The sequence below is a fragment of the Labrus mixtus genome, chromosome 20 (assembly GCF_963584025.1).
Source record: "Labrus mixtus chromosome 20, fLabMix1.1, whole genome shotgun sequence".
NCBI lineage: Eukaryota > Metazoa > Chordata > Actinopteri > Labriformes > Labridae > Labrus > Labrus mixtus.
In genome coordinates this window covers 8284385-8300244 of record NC_083631.1, presented here as the reverse complement: position 1 = coordinate 8300244, position 15860 = coordinate 8284385, and positions in this window count along the sequence as shown.

The following is a 15860-nucleotide window of genomic DNA, read 5'->3' as shown; positions in this document are numbered from 1 at the left end:
ATCAGCTGACAGTTGCAAGCTGGAGAAAGGCCAATAAATAATTTAGATTCTGCAGCGAATGTAGATCACTGACTCTCTACATCCACCCAAAAACACACAGGTCTCTCTCTCTCTCTCTCTCCATCTCTCCCTCTTTCTCTCTGTGTTTCTTGGTGTGTATCACTTGCTCTCCGTCTGTCTCTCTTAAACCCATTTTCTCATATGCACTCCTGACAGTTTCTAGAAAATTTCAGGCAGACTGCCCCCTGAAATCTTCCTGCATTAGATGTTCACAGCAGGACGCTAACTAACCCTGTCGGACGGGAGAGGGGGGAGTGGGGGGGGGGGTATTTCAGGGGGAAGGACATGAAGTATGAAGCACGACCGATGCCTCTTGTAGTTCAACACATTCCAGGTATCAATGAAAAGAGTGGAGCAGAACACTAGTATGATGATTGCTGCAGTCGTGGGTTACACAATCTATGGTCACCTGTAAGTCGCAGGACATAAACGTCACCAACCCCTCCCACCTGCTCGCCGTGCATTTTTCCTGAATACTTCACGCTGCGTTCTCACATCAGCTCACCCTGACTGGTAATGTACTCGGGAGCTGGAAGGAAAAATTCCAGGCAATTTGGGTTCAAACACGACGCCTACCCTGAAAATTTCAGGAAATTTCAGAAAACTTTCAGGGAATTTTTAGGAGTTTTTTGAACATGTGAATACAGATTTAAACATCTTATATATATACTCCCACAAGGGCCTGTGGTGCCCTGATTAGGAACACTAAATGTGTACTGACTTTCTGTGGATACAAACCAGGAAGTAACAAATACAACACACCACCGGAAGCAGCTCAGTCAATTAAATTAAACTCCAACAGAGGTGTCAGTACATTTACCAATCCCGTTTATGGTCAACATGATGGACAGTTACAACTTACTATAACCAATGAGATGATTCTTAAACTAATAGAAGCTGGAAGAGGGGGAGCAGCCAAGCATATAGATTAATCTGACGAGCTTTGAACGGTCATTTGATCTCTCATTGATTCTGGGTCATCGAGTGGGATCAGATACAGAAGAAGAAGATTAGGACACAACAACAGACTCACAAGAACACACTAAACGAGCACATTATCACAAAGCTCAAGGTGTGCCATGTGCACAATCTAAATAAAGATGATTCACATTAAATAAACAGCTACATAAATATTCAAACATGTGGATGGGTTGTACGTTTTTAAATTAGATTGACTTCCTCTCCATTTACAATAACAGTGGAATAGTGTGTGCTGATGACGCAGGCTACACCATATGGTGTGTGTGTGTGTGTGTATATACTTGCAGGTTCTATAATTAGTGCTCTGCAGATTGTGCACATTATGAACCTAGCTGACACATTGTAGGGTTAGGAATTTCTCCAGAGCATGACACCTGATACGCTCCTGACAAGGTCGAAAGGGCATAGAGGGGGTCAAAGGTCAGTAGGACTGTCAATAGAGAAATCATATGAAAGGTCGTACAGTGTGACTAATCTGGTTTCGAGTGTCCCATCCATGTAAGATGATAAGTGGAGTCTGAGAGCATCGTTAGGACAAGAAGTAGAATACATGTCCTGAGCAGCACTTCAGAGTCCTTTCTCTGAGTTAAAGACATAAAAAGACCCAAAATAAATCTTGAATAGATTATTTTTTAAAGGCTTTATTTGATCCAGCAGATTTCGCCCTTGAGCACCAGCATGAAGCCAAAACAACTCGCGCTGCATTGTTGTGTTAGCATGTTAATGCTAGCGATCTTTATTATGCTCGTATCTTCACACTGCATGTAAATTTACCTGAAATGAGCGTGATCTAGAAACACAGTTAAGCAGTGAGTACAGTATGTTATTCTTCTTTTCTCTAGTCCCTCAATTAAACAACTTTTATACACGAGGGGATGAGCCGGCTGTCCGTGCGATGTAAACAAACTGAAGATAGGACTCGGAAAACTTGGAAAGCATCACAGACAGTGGGACTCAGGTGTTACACCCATTGTAGACAGTCATGACTCACAGAGTTATTTTCAGAGGATAGACTTGATTTATATTACAAGTGTGAAAAATCACATATAAAGACTTTAAAGAACGAGAACTGCAAATAACAGCGATAACCGTCTAAAAACAACACAAATGAAAATAAAAATATATAAAAATCTGATGAGGTTGGGTGCAAGATGGCCAGTGGTTAGGTGGCTTGTCACATGTACAGAGGCTACATTCCTCCATGCAGGTGGCCCTGGTTCGAGTCTGACCGGTGGCTTCTTTTCACTCTCGCCTCCTCATTTCCAACTCTCTCTACTGTCCTGTCTCTGAAATAGAGGCATTCAAATCCCCAAATGTAAAAAATGCTATTGCATGTTATTGTTTCTGTCCATGTGATGAGAATTTATTCTAAAGAACCTGAGGCAGGATGGTCCCTGAGCGCCGTGTGTCTAAAGGTCAATACCTTTATTTACAGTGAGGAAGGACACGTGTTGGTATTATTCATATTTAACAATATGTCTGCCACTTGTTATGGAAAAGAAAACAGAACAGTAACAGGCCTGAACTCTAATTAAAACAAGCAAATATCTCTGTGCTGTATCTAAAAGTGGATGTAAGAGAATAGAGTTATTTATAAGGCACTCCCGAGGGTCTGAAGTCAGTTCACAACTAAATAAAGCTGCAGGTCAGAATTCTGCTGAATCGTGAATCCACTGAGACTCGTACAGCGGCTCAATCAAAAAACGTTTCCAATCTGAAGTCGGTGAAACATCAGTGAGATGATCAACATGGCAACGTTTCTGTTGGCTTCAGGCTCAAATGAATCAATCTAAATTCCTTTTATTTTCCCTGAACTAGGGTTGTCACGATACCAGATTCTAAAACTTCAATACGATACTAAAAAACCAACAAACAATATCGATACCTGTTTCAATACCACAGCAACAAAAGTAGAAGTCCCAGGTAACCACAAGTAGGTAACTTCAGTGTGTTTTTTTCATTCCTACATATTGCAGGCCAACTCCTGCACGCTGTCTGGATTTCAGACCTTTAAAGCTTCAGTACATTTTAAAGTTATCAGTCGTTAAAATAATAGAGAGTGCATCATTTTTAAACACATTGAAAGAATCAAAGTATCACAAATGTTGACAACCTCGCCCTGGACTCCAACACTGAGTCTTCACTTTGTCATGCATGCAGTGAGATCTCTTTTTTAATGTTGATCTTAATTCTGGCCAAATGTCCGATAAGCGTTCTATGCATGGGACCATTATAAAATTCATATTGAAAACTTTCCCTCAGCGCAGATTCTGTTTTAAGACCGGGAATACAACTTTCTTGTATTTTTAATCTGCTTCTTGTCTTTATTTGATCAAGGTTTGACATCATGAGCATGTAGTACAAATCTGTGAGGGTGAATGATCTGTGTTTGACCAGACAGGATTGGACCAAAGGTTTCTGTTTGACCCCAGCATGCAAAGAGGCTGGAGGTACAAATGCTGTTTCTACACATGAAGCATTTTAAAGACAATAAACATCTGCAGAGTGATACAGAGTACAGACTGAATGTCCATATTTGTAATACAAACTTTGACACTGTTCGACTTGAATGTAAAATGTGAGTAGACAGTTGATTTAAGTTTAAGAGCAGATAAAAAAGGTCAGATATTAATTTGGATAAATGTATATGTAAACAGTTCTATAAATACCATGGTAACCATGTCACTACAGCAGTGTTCAGATCAAATACACTTTGCATGTAAATTGATAAGAACATTTTGACACAGTCCACGACGCTGCAGCAGGCTCTGGAGTTACCTGAGGTGACCTTACATGCTCAATATGGATGTTGTCTCTACACCGCCTCCTGCAGACTGTGAACGTCCGCAGTGGACTCAAGCTTTTTGGCAGATTAAATACTCTATTAGTTGCAAAGACAATCAAACACCAAACAAGCAGATAGTAATAAAATAGGCAGTTTAAGCGTTTCAAGGATTGCAGTGGGTCGGGTCATTTATGTTCCAGCTCATCGTGGTTCGTTTCACCACGTAAGGCCACAGAAGTAACAAGATTATCTGCGGCCTGAAACGTACTAAAGGTCGCCCGCAATAGACCAGGTTATAGAATGAATACACAGTAAAGCGTCGTTGTGTTCTCCGGGGAGAGGTGTACAATGTTAAACTCAATATTCTGTACACTTTATCACAATCCAATAAACACCAAAAAAAAAAAAGACGAGGTACGGCTTCAGAAATAACCCTTAAATTGAATCAACAGCCTGACACAGTCGCGGCAAATATTGAACATTATAAGCTTCACAAAAGGCACAACTTATTGCAGAGCTATTTTCCTGGATTATATGAGACCGTTCTATTGTATCAAACGACTCTGTGCAGGGACTGTGGGCCTGAAAAGACAATGCAAATACAGCAGATAGATATGTTATTGGAACTTTCAGATGATATGGGAAAAAAACTCCTCCTCAGCTGCTTTTGAAACCATCTGAGACCAAGCAAACATGTTCCCAGAAACCAACAGAACCCATTGTATTGTCAGCAGTACGTACAGCTACATGTTCTCTACCTCTGTTTGTGTCAACAATTACAGGAAGCTACCAAATCTGTTCTGTTCTTTGGGCTTATTTTCCTTCACCACCCCAATCTCTGTCAGGCTTTGGATGTTTGCCAATGTGCCAAAATGATAAATCAAAACAAGAAGGGGAAAACTCATCTTTAGGTAAAGTGGTGCGCACTATTTGGAGCAAATATATGGCTGTTTAGTATTTAAGACAGAGACCTTCTTTTATTGCAGACCCGTCATGTAAGCACAGGTGTTGCGGTGACAAAAGCATCCTTCATGTAAAAAAAAAAGGAACCCTAAAATTTTACCTTCAACTGTAAAAGTCTGCCACTTGCAAACATTGCACAAATGAATCTCAATTTAAACGAATTTCCTTCTTAATAAAAAGACAAGACTTCCTGCAGACACTCCATCTGTCACTCACACACGTCCGTCATGTAGAAGGTGAATAGACTTGATTCAGAGGCACTTAAAGTTGCTCCTACATTTCACCAGAGCAGCCCAATTAGTGTGTGTAGTTATGTGACGGCACAAGCATCGGCACAGATCAATACAATCATTACTCCAATTTCCCCCCTCTTGTCATTAACACTCACACAGAAACTTACTTCCACATTTGCACGGATTCCCACAGACTTTACACAAATCCTGCAAATGAAAATTTCACTCACTTGCTATTTTCTCCACCGAATGGTGCAATACGTGCCGGTGTAATGAAAGATGAAATGCAGGGAAATGCTGGAAATGTAACGCTGTCACGCTCGCTGATTATAGTACATAGCATACACAAACATACACACACACACACAGTTTGAAATGATGCAATTCATTTGGTGACACCTGCATCTTGTGATTAAGATGAGGCTCCAAATGGGAAAAAATGTAAATACTGTGTCAATGCACAAGTTAATAGCCTACTACAGTCTCTCTTTCTCTCTCTCTCTCTCTCTCTCTCTCTCTCTCACACACACACACACACACACAAACATCAAATCTAGGAAGACACCTGCATCATGCTGATATGGAAGCTGGTGTGTGCATCACTACAAGGACACACACAAATGAACACACACACATACACACAATTTGTAGCTGCTCATTTCACCCCCCTCTCTCTGTCTCTTACTCAGTCTCTCCCACCTTTCCTTGCCTCCTTCATCCCCTCCCCCCACTCTCTCTCTCTCTCCTGTTTCTCTACACTGGCGTGAGGCTCTGGGCCTACACCGCACACATGCTGACATCAGCAACCAGCAGCGCCCCCTAGACACCCCCTCCACCACTACCATCACCAGCAGCAGCACATATTGTCACACACTCACTCACTCACACACACAGACAAACACACTCACAATGTACACATGAAACGTAAATCAGGCAGGTCCCACGCGACTGTGACATGAAATTGCTTACAAATGTGATTGATGATGATAAACAGCAACATAAAATATACCTCTAGTTGATGCCCCCCCCCCCCCCCCCCCCCCTAATTAGCTATAAATTACATGTGCACTGCCTGTGTCACCTCCTGTAGCACCTCCTAACATGGGCCTGCCTTTATGTATGTGTTAGTTACACCTTTGTCATTAGGACTCAGTGGCCTAAAACTCCTGGAATAAGAAAAAAAAAGCCCCCTTTCAATCAAACATATGTGTGTACATCAGGCCTTACCTGATCCTGGGGCCAGGCCTACACACCAGTTTACTCACTCTACAACAGCAGGTAAAGGATATGGCCATTCGGTGATCTTTTTGGCGTATTTTCTGACGAAGTTATCCTCACTGAAGATGAACAGCGAGCGATTGACTGTGAAACAGTTCTGGCGCACGGGGATGGGGTTATACAGAGCCATAGTCCGGGCTCTCTGCGCCATAGACTGCTTGTACACTCTCTGGCCCCCGGGACCTCCGGGTGGACCGTGACCGTGCGCCCCATGGCCCCCATGTCCACCGTGGCCATGCCCGTGTCCGTGTCCGTGTCCATGAGGTCCTCCTTGCCTGCTACCACCGCGGCCGCCCGGGCCCCCTCCGCCGGGCCCCCCGCCGTACCTGGCCGGTACCTCATCTCCAAACCGCGCCATTCTCTGGTCACCGAAAGCCAATCTTCACGAAGCAGCGGAGAAGGAGACCAATGCTCAGCTGTGCAGCCACACAACATTACATCCCATCTGGATCAGAACGTCTCATATGCACAACGGGTTGTGTTGTAAGCTTCTGCTAAACACCTGCGGCCGGCGAGCAGCTCTGGTCTGGCTTCAGCAGACGAGGACGCCCATGAAGCGTCTCTTCTCTGCGCGTCTCTGCCAACGGCCAATTGTGGGTGTGAGGAAATTAAATGTGTGGTCGGTTGGCTGACTGGTTGCACTGTGTGGTACTGCTGTGGGGTGCCTCAGCCTCAGTCGGTTCTTCTGTCCGTTCAAAGCAGGTTTTTTATCCCCAACATGAAATCATGGGGAGACTGTAGCGAATGAACATGAATGTTTCATGTTGTCCATGGTTCATATCTACAGCAGAGCGCAGCACAGCCTCCTGCACCTCTCTGGATGGTTATTCCTTTACTCTCATGACAGCAGGGAATAACAATCTAAACGCCTCTGATATCACACAGGCCTCAATAATTAGATTGTCCAAAATCAATGTGGAAATAATTAACAGCCTATAGCTGGCGCTGTCAGTGGTGATCAACTTAGCATTTTAAAAAACGGCCGTGTTTCCGAAGACTTAAAAGGCATTGGAAACGGGAAAGCTACGATTATTTATTTATTTCTGAAACATCCGCAATGTTTGGCACAGTGTGTGGCAATAATGTGGCTCCCACCTCCTCACAGTTATTTCACCAGTGAGCCCTGACAAGCCTTGAGAGCAGGAAAATGCTGACATTTGTTGTTAAAAGCACCTTATTTCAGAGAGCACAATCTTGAGTAGAAAGGAGAAAGAAAAAAAATACCGTTTTTCTTCGAAACGATGGTGTCATTGTTGTCGAGCGTTGTTCATCAAATTATTTTTTTTCTCAAAAGAATTCAGCAGAATTCCTCCTTTTCTGCAACCATCATCTCCTCTCCGTCACCTGCGCGGCCATCCAGGAGCTGAGCAGGGGACACACGGACGGCGTCGTCAAAGACACGGGTATGACGGCCGCTCCTCCACCGCTTCACTCCCTCTCCTGATCTCGGTTCGGCCGGTCGAGGTGCAGCAGTGCCGAGAAAGTCGCTCACCATCCCCGCCCCGAAAAGTCTACCTTTTGTCGGCACAGATAAGCCCAAACGTCTTGGCAGAGCGTCCTTCCTCTCTCTCTCTCTCTCTCTCAGTGGAGTAAAGCACTCCTCGCAGCCTCCTCTCTCTTCGTCCAGCGGCCCCAAGGGGAGGAGGAGAGGGACGGACGGACGGACAGACGGACCGATTGATGTGCCAGTGAATGGATGGAGATAAAAATAAAAGGGAGGGGACCGACTATTTCTTTGGTGTCTGCCTATAAATCATATTGATCGCACCCGCGCGCGGAATCGTTGTCTTTCAGTCAGCGTGAACTATAATGAGCGCCTGACGGGTTCTGCAGCAGCACATGACGCACGCAGCTCGTCCAACTTCCAGACGTATGTCACGGACAGAGGCTCCGTCTATTGCCTGGTTTTAAGGTGCCACGGGCTTTTAGCACAGCAGGACTGGACCTCTAAACTGTCCAACTCCAAATCATTTCCAAAAAAAAAGACGTAAACAGCATGTTTGCGTAAAGGTGACATCAGCGACTTTGTGTCTCTCATATCCTTCCAATTCTGTGTGAATGTGTGATTCAGGACCTCGTAAGTATGCTCATTATAGCTGACTGTGTGTGTGTGTGTGTGTGTGTGTGTGTGTGTGTGTGTGTGTGTGTGTGTGTGTGTGTGTATGTATGTGATGGAAAGGCGGGGTGTTGGCATCATGCAGCATGTGCACAGATTCAGCTGCAACCAAAGCCGACAATGACTGCGCGCACGGTGTGTGTTTGTTAGAGAAGGTGGATGGGGGAGGCTATTCTTAGCAACAGACATTTAGAAATTAATGGACGAAGAGAGCTCTCCTCCCTCCCTCCCTTGCCCTCTCCCACCCGAAACCAAGTCGAGGATCTTCTTGCCAGGCTCCCTCTCCTCCCCTCTTTTCTCCTCTCCCCTCCACCCTTCTTATACCTCCACCAAAACCCAGGTGCCTCTTCATGGTGCGACCATATGCTCTATGACAAAGCCCAGGCACAACACACATTTTCAATGACATAGAGGCAACAAGGACAATATGGATGAAAAATTCCGAAAGATAATAAGAACTGCTCTCTATTTCTAATTAACATTCCTATAATAATAATCTGTTTGTTTGTACTATCCGAATTGGTATTGGTCTTATATTAGTCAAATGCAATGAGTCACTCAAGACACAAAAACAAGGGGCCCCACCATGTAAAGTTCCGCAAGATAGGAGGGGGGATCATTCTGTATATTTGTATCCCACAACATCACAGGACATCCTCCTCTTCATCTATTATGAGACCTAATTGATAGACTCCAGAAATAGCCGCTTCTTTGAATGGGAAATGATGATACAAATACAGATTTAAGGGAGACCGGGGGAATTAATACACCTCGTGCAAGATATTGAATCAGGACAGGAAACCGTGCACGTGCCGCGAGGACGCAAATCGATAACTGCACGACCTTAAACGTCTATCCGATATGTCAGAGAGAGAGAGAGGGATCGGTTTGTTCACTTAAGGAAGACTTCCGGCTGAGGGGCGAGACTGACCCCACCACAAGGGCACGAGAGGAACATACTGAAATACATAACTACAGATAGATAGAGAGAGAGAGAGAGAGAGAGAGAGAGAGAGAGAGAGAGAGAGAGAGATGGATAGATAGATAGATAGATAGATAGATAGATAGATAGATAGATAGTTCACAACTTTTTGTTCAATCAGCACGACTGACAGAGTCAACACCCTGATACAAATGGTAACAGTTGTTCTCCTTTGGTGCTGTGACGTCATGAACGCTAACCTCTCTGGCTCCACTTCAGAACCACGGACAGCACCAAAACCTAGAACCACATCACCACCAACTACAATCAAGTCAGGACCACGGAGAGCGCCTGAACAACACAGCTCGGCATCTTATGATGGCATCATCAGGGTTGTCACAATATTTTAATTTAAAAACGTTGAGATGATTCTAGTAAAAATCAAACAACATGGATACCGGTTTGATAGCACAGCAACAAAAAATAGAAGTTTTAGAAATCCTATATTGGGTATTTTCTTGTTTGTTTTTTTCAGTTGACAGATATTGCAGACAAGCTCGTGAACGCTGTCCAATATGCACAAAAAAATGGCAACATTTTGGTACCGAAACGCTGCCAGTGTTTTTCTGCAATTTAGTACATGTGCAGGAGTTTTCCTGCGATTTTTGATGGATTCATGTCTCTACTTTTCACGTCTGTCTTATCAAATTGATTTAGTTTTTTTTAAATGTTGTTACTCTTCGATACAATCAAGTCAATGAAATGAAAGAGATTATATTGTTTGAACACACGTAGTAGTGAAAAGTCTGGGAAACTTTAAAATCCTTGCTATTATTTAACCCTTTGAGGTTTTGCCTTTCTGCTTGTTTTTGGTATTTTACATTTTAACTTTTTAATTCCCACAATGGATGTGTTTAAATTAGGGCTGTCGGCATTAACTAGTAAATTGTGATTAATTAAGGTCTGAAATGAAGGCATCATTACGTTTTTTAAAGCACATGCTATTTTGTCCCTTTAGCCTCCCCGTAGATGTCCTCAGTGTCTCCCTGTAGTCTCAGTGATGTAAAAGAAGGACACTGCTGCATCTTTGAATGTCTCATTTCACTTCAACAAACTCTCAGACAGCTCAGCTGACGAGTCCAAAGTAATATCCACCTTATGACATCACGCATTGACCTTATGACATCACACATTGACCTTATGACATCACATATTGACCTTTGTTACCGTTCCTTTGAGCAGTTTGACGTCAGTTTGGGATCCTTAACCTTTTCCTGTTTCTGTTCTTAACTTCATGTCCTAACTAACCTTCCATCTACCAGAATGGCCTTACTGTATTTCAAAATAAAAGCACACAGCAAGTAAAGTATTCTTAGACAAAGAGAGTAAAACATCAAAATAAAAGTCTAACAATTTTTATTTTTATAAAGGAATTTCAAACATGCGATCCAAAATGCCATTAATCGAGATTAACTATAGATATTTAGCGATTCATCTCAATTAACATTTTGGTTTGACAGCCCTAGTTTAAATCCTAACACTCATGTGCTTGTTGTTTACAATTTGAAATGAAAAAAATGCAAAAGCAAACTAACTCAAAGGAATTCAGAATAAAAACGAGCACATGAAACTTGCCTTAGTTAAAGGCTTTAAATATACATATTCCTGCTCATAGACTGATATATCGTGTGTGTGTGTGTGTGTGTGTGTGTGTGTGTGTGTGTGTGTGTGTGTGTGTGTGTGTGTGTGTGTTTACACTCGCGTGTGATGATCTGTGAAATGATCTATCGGCCCTCAGAGCTGGAGCCTTAGAGGAGCAGCAGACTTCTGTCCCAACCTGTTTTTCTCCACACGGGCCGCACGAGGAGCAACAGCATCAAGGCCACACATACATAAAACATTGTTACCTCACAAGAACACATACACCGTCTCTACAGAGGACATAGAGGTGCATGATGATGATGATAGATGTATTTATGGTGGATTTGGCTGAGAAAAATAATGCAACATGATAGGACATCTCAGCTTCCCTCTGCCTGCTCTTTGAGCTGGGATAGTCTAATAAAATAAATGACTGACGCTTGAATATAAACATGAACAACAGAACAAAGCTGACAAAGAGGAGGCAGGTGGAACAACATGTTTGGTCTCTGACATGGTGTTATGACTCTGAATGCTTTGAGTACCATCCCCACAGTGTGTTCCACCTCGCTGTCCTCTTCATGATAACATACAAAAAAAATCTAAAGTTGTACTGCGATGCTCCGGCTTATTTCTGCAAAATGTGAGTGTGGGTATAAATCAGAAATCTCCACAGTTAATGTTTACATTCTGTTTGGATGCTGAGCTGTACGGAGAAGCAGTAACAATGACAGCCTCGTTTCTAAAATCGAGGTAATGACTCAGCCCAACTGGATGGAGAAAGTAATTAAACTTTAAATGACTTCGTCAAAAGGGGGATGATGCTCAAGTGAACAATCCTAAATGGACTGAGAATAATGTGCAACCACGCTGTAAGCAAAGTAAGTCGGATACCGCTATAATCATTAATACATCACTACATATGATAAACATGACAAAGTCTCCTCTGGAAGTTTCCATGCTGTTTAGAAAACCATCGAGTTTATCTCTGGAGTTGAAAAGAGTCGGGATTGTTTCTCGGCTGTTTGTCCTCCTCAGTCAGATGTTCAAATGGCGGGTGGGCTGCGAGGCTGGAGCTGTGAGGCGAGAGCCTAAAAAGGAGTGTCGTGACTCAATGATTCATAAGGCTGAATAATTCAATGGCCGGATGCATGTAGAGCACTCCGCCCCTGCTGAACCCGCTCCTCCACAGACCCGATGCAGAACTACATGGAAACGTCTGAGAGACGGGCTGGCCGTGCAAAACAAATTGTGTATGACTTTAAAAAAAAACATCAGTGCACAATATGTAGCATACATGCTACTTTGTCACTGCCCTAAGATCCATATTTATATTTCCAGAGTTTAAGAGTCAAGGCAGGTGTAGATTTAAGTGTCCAGCCATGAAAACTGGGTCAGACATTGATTTTAGTTTAGTTTGACTTCCAAATGTGTCTTACCAACAAAGATCCACTGAAACAGATTGTTTGTGGCTAGCAGGCTACAAGACTTGCAGTGCTTCATTAAAAAAAAAATTGATGATCAGAAATACATTCTTAGGGACATTTTCCAAGCTCAAAAGTGAACATTTTCTGGTTCTTAAACTTGAGCATGGGCTGCTATTTACATTTTTTGTAATAATAAAATGACAATATGTATTTTTCCACCTTAAAATGGTAGTTTCAAAGTCGATCTATTAGTACAATAATGTTCAACAGAGACAATGGCGTCGCTCCCGCGTCCACAGAGCGGCCTGGTAGCCTGTTTTCTGCACTATGTAACTTTGACAGCTGGTCGTATACTATATTGTGTTTTACGACAGTGCAGTTGCACTAAGAGACCTTCGGTGGGCGGCAAAACACACCAAACCAAATTCCTCCATAATGTTGCTTTTGTTTGTTTGACAGAAAGACGCTTTTTAGTGACTTATCACTTTGGACTCTAAGAATTATGAAGAACTTTTTGAGATTTTATAGACACATTGTGATGAGCTAAAAGCAAAGACAGTAGATGATCACAGTTGGAGCAAAAAACGAGGAGGACACAGAACATTTTAGAAGCTGTGCTGTCATACTGGATGCTTTAAACCTCCCCTAATATATTCCTAAAATCAGCAACCAGAACAGAAACAGGAAACAAATCTGGAGACAGAGAAGGCGAGGGTATGAGCTGGAATCTTTTGTGTTTAAGATCGTCTAAAAATGTGTTTCATCTCACATCCTTCTCCGCGCTCTCGAACAAAATCATTATTATTCTCTGTGGTAAAATAAAAAATGCTGTCTCTGTGCATGACCAGTGCTGGATTTTTAACAATATTCACAATATTGTGATGCACTGACATCTAATGATTCCTTTGTGCTTATTGCTGAGAATTACCAGCAGACAGGCTGCACACATGTTTCCTCCAAAATCGACCACTGCCAAGTGTTTTTCTGGCTGTTTTCAGTCTAATTGCATGATTCAACAGAAGGCATACGGACGCCCTCAGGACAAGCTGACCGACGATAATGCAGCGAATCGTAGAAGCTTTAAACGAGCGCACCAACTGGGAATTAGAATATGAACCCAAAACACTCATCATGGCTGGATGAGTGTAATGCTGCAGGCAGCGACATAGCATCAACAATGAAGTGGGCATCACATCGGTTGTGTGTCTGTGTTGGAGGAGGGGGAGTGGTGTGACTTAGCTTTATTGTGGATGCTCACTGACCGAGACCAACAGCCGGCTCACAGAAGGAGCACTAATAACCCTCGCAGTGGATGTACACGCTGTACGTATGGGCAAAGGCAAAAATAAGTCAGGCTAGACAAAAGTACATTACCTGACTTTCATCCTGCTGATATAAGCATAATGCATTTTTAAAGAGCTAGAATTTTTAACCTAGTCTTAAGAAGGGTAACACCGCTGGTTCTGCAAAAAATCTTCTTTCCCCATCTGGACCTCTTCCTGGCTCCCTTAAGAGCTGACACTTTTCACATCTGTTCTATCTGACACATCATAGAGAGGTCATCAAGGAAGCCTCACTCTCCTTGTATTCAGTCCGTTTTACAACTGAAGGGTTCGTTTGAGAACAGAAGAGAGAGAGAGAGAGAGAGAGAGAGAGAGAGAGAGAGAGAGCTAACCTGTCCGTACTGCTAAATAGGCCACTGTGTTTTCAGGGGGAATCTCAGTGAGGGTGAAGTCATCATCTCTCTATCTGCTCTCATAACTGTCTTCCTGCTCTCTGTTTTATTTATACTCCTGTTCATTTTCAACCCTTCAAATATTTCTCAGTTCCACATCGCTCTACTTTCACTACAGTACAGGCCACAAAACACAGATTGTTGTATACATCTTCTGATTTCTGGTATTTAGATTTTTTTTTTTTCTTTTCACAACTTCATTTTTATCTTTTATTTATGGAATTTTCGTTCATAGAGCCATCAGCCCCAAAATATATGTTCTGTATTTGTCCTGTAGAGTTCCTGTCCCTCCTTTATATTCCAGTTGTATATCAGGTCTGCCCCCCTCTGTTGACTCTTTCAAACCCTCATATTCAATGTTTATATGTCAGTGTTTGAGTCCTCTGATCCTGAATAGGTTCTAGGTTTCTGTCAGATTTTCAATATTTCAATTCAGCAAGCACTCCTGGGCCTGCTTGGGGGATGGGGGGGGGGGGGGGGGGGGGTATAGTGCTTTGGTCAAGGGCACCTCGGCAAGGCTCAGGAAACGACTGACACCCTCTCCAGCTACAGGACCAATTTCCAGACTTGGTCCGCACCAGGACTTGAACCGGGGACCCTCTGGTTCCCAACTCGAGTCCCTACAGTCTGTGCTACTGCCACTACTGTTTCTTTAATGCATTGTTCAGCACTTTGGTCAGCTGATGATGTTTTTAAATATTCTTTATAAATAAATGTGACTTGACTTGACTTGTTTAAACCTCTTATTTTATTCGTGTTTATCTTGTGTATTCTGTTTTTTTATTTTTTATTTTGTACTACCTACTTGCTACTTGTCTTTGTGTTGCTGCAACGTCCGCATTTCCTCCTCCGGGGATCAATTCATTATTATCTTATTATCTTATTTTGTGTCTTCTGTTACTAAGAAAAAATTGAAAATGAGCAGTTAAGTTATCAATGACTTAAGATATATATTTATCTCATTAATCAGGACAGTTGTGACAAACGTCCTGAACCATGTAGTGCATTACAATTATCAGCGCTGCAAAATAAAAAGGCCTTAAAGAGTGTTTTACTTATTAACTGCATTGACACACTCTGCAGTGGACTCATTAAAAACTTGATGTTTTCTACTTTGAATGTGTGTTCACCACATTTTGTGCACAGGGAGAAGTGGACAGTTGACCTGGAGAGTATTTGCAATAATGAGTTTTTACCGCCCTCTAGTGGTTACAGTGAAGACCTACTGCATTCACTCTAGATTTTATGTTTACCTTTGTTGTGTCATAAACGAGAAATGGAGGGAGAGCAAGAAAGAAACTTTCTCTAAATAAGCTTTTCGTGGTTGAGGAGAAGAGAGTGAAACAAATACTGGCCTCTACATTATTAGACAAGAGAAGAAGAAAAGTCCTCGACTGTTTTTTCCCACCACTGTCATTTGTTGCCAACTTAGGTTCAAACCTAAGTAAACCAAAGTAAATCCCCACTTTGTTGCTTTTCAGAAAGAAACGGAGTTATAGACTACATTAAAACAATTACTATTACATTATTATTATTATTATTATTATTATATAAAAAGGTATTAAAACTGAATTTATGCTCATAATTTAAGGTTTTCATATAAACTCTTGTTATAAACGTAAATGTACCCGTTTTGTTATTCTGTCCCCTGGCGTCCTTTCTTTTGCTTTATATTGTTTATTTTATTTATGTCTGTTTTTTCCCGTTTTGTATCATTTA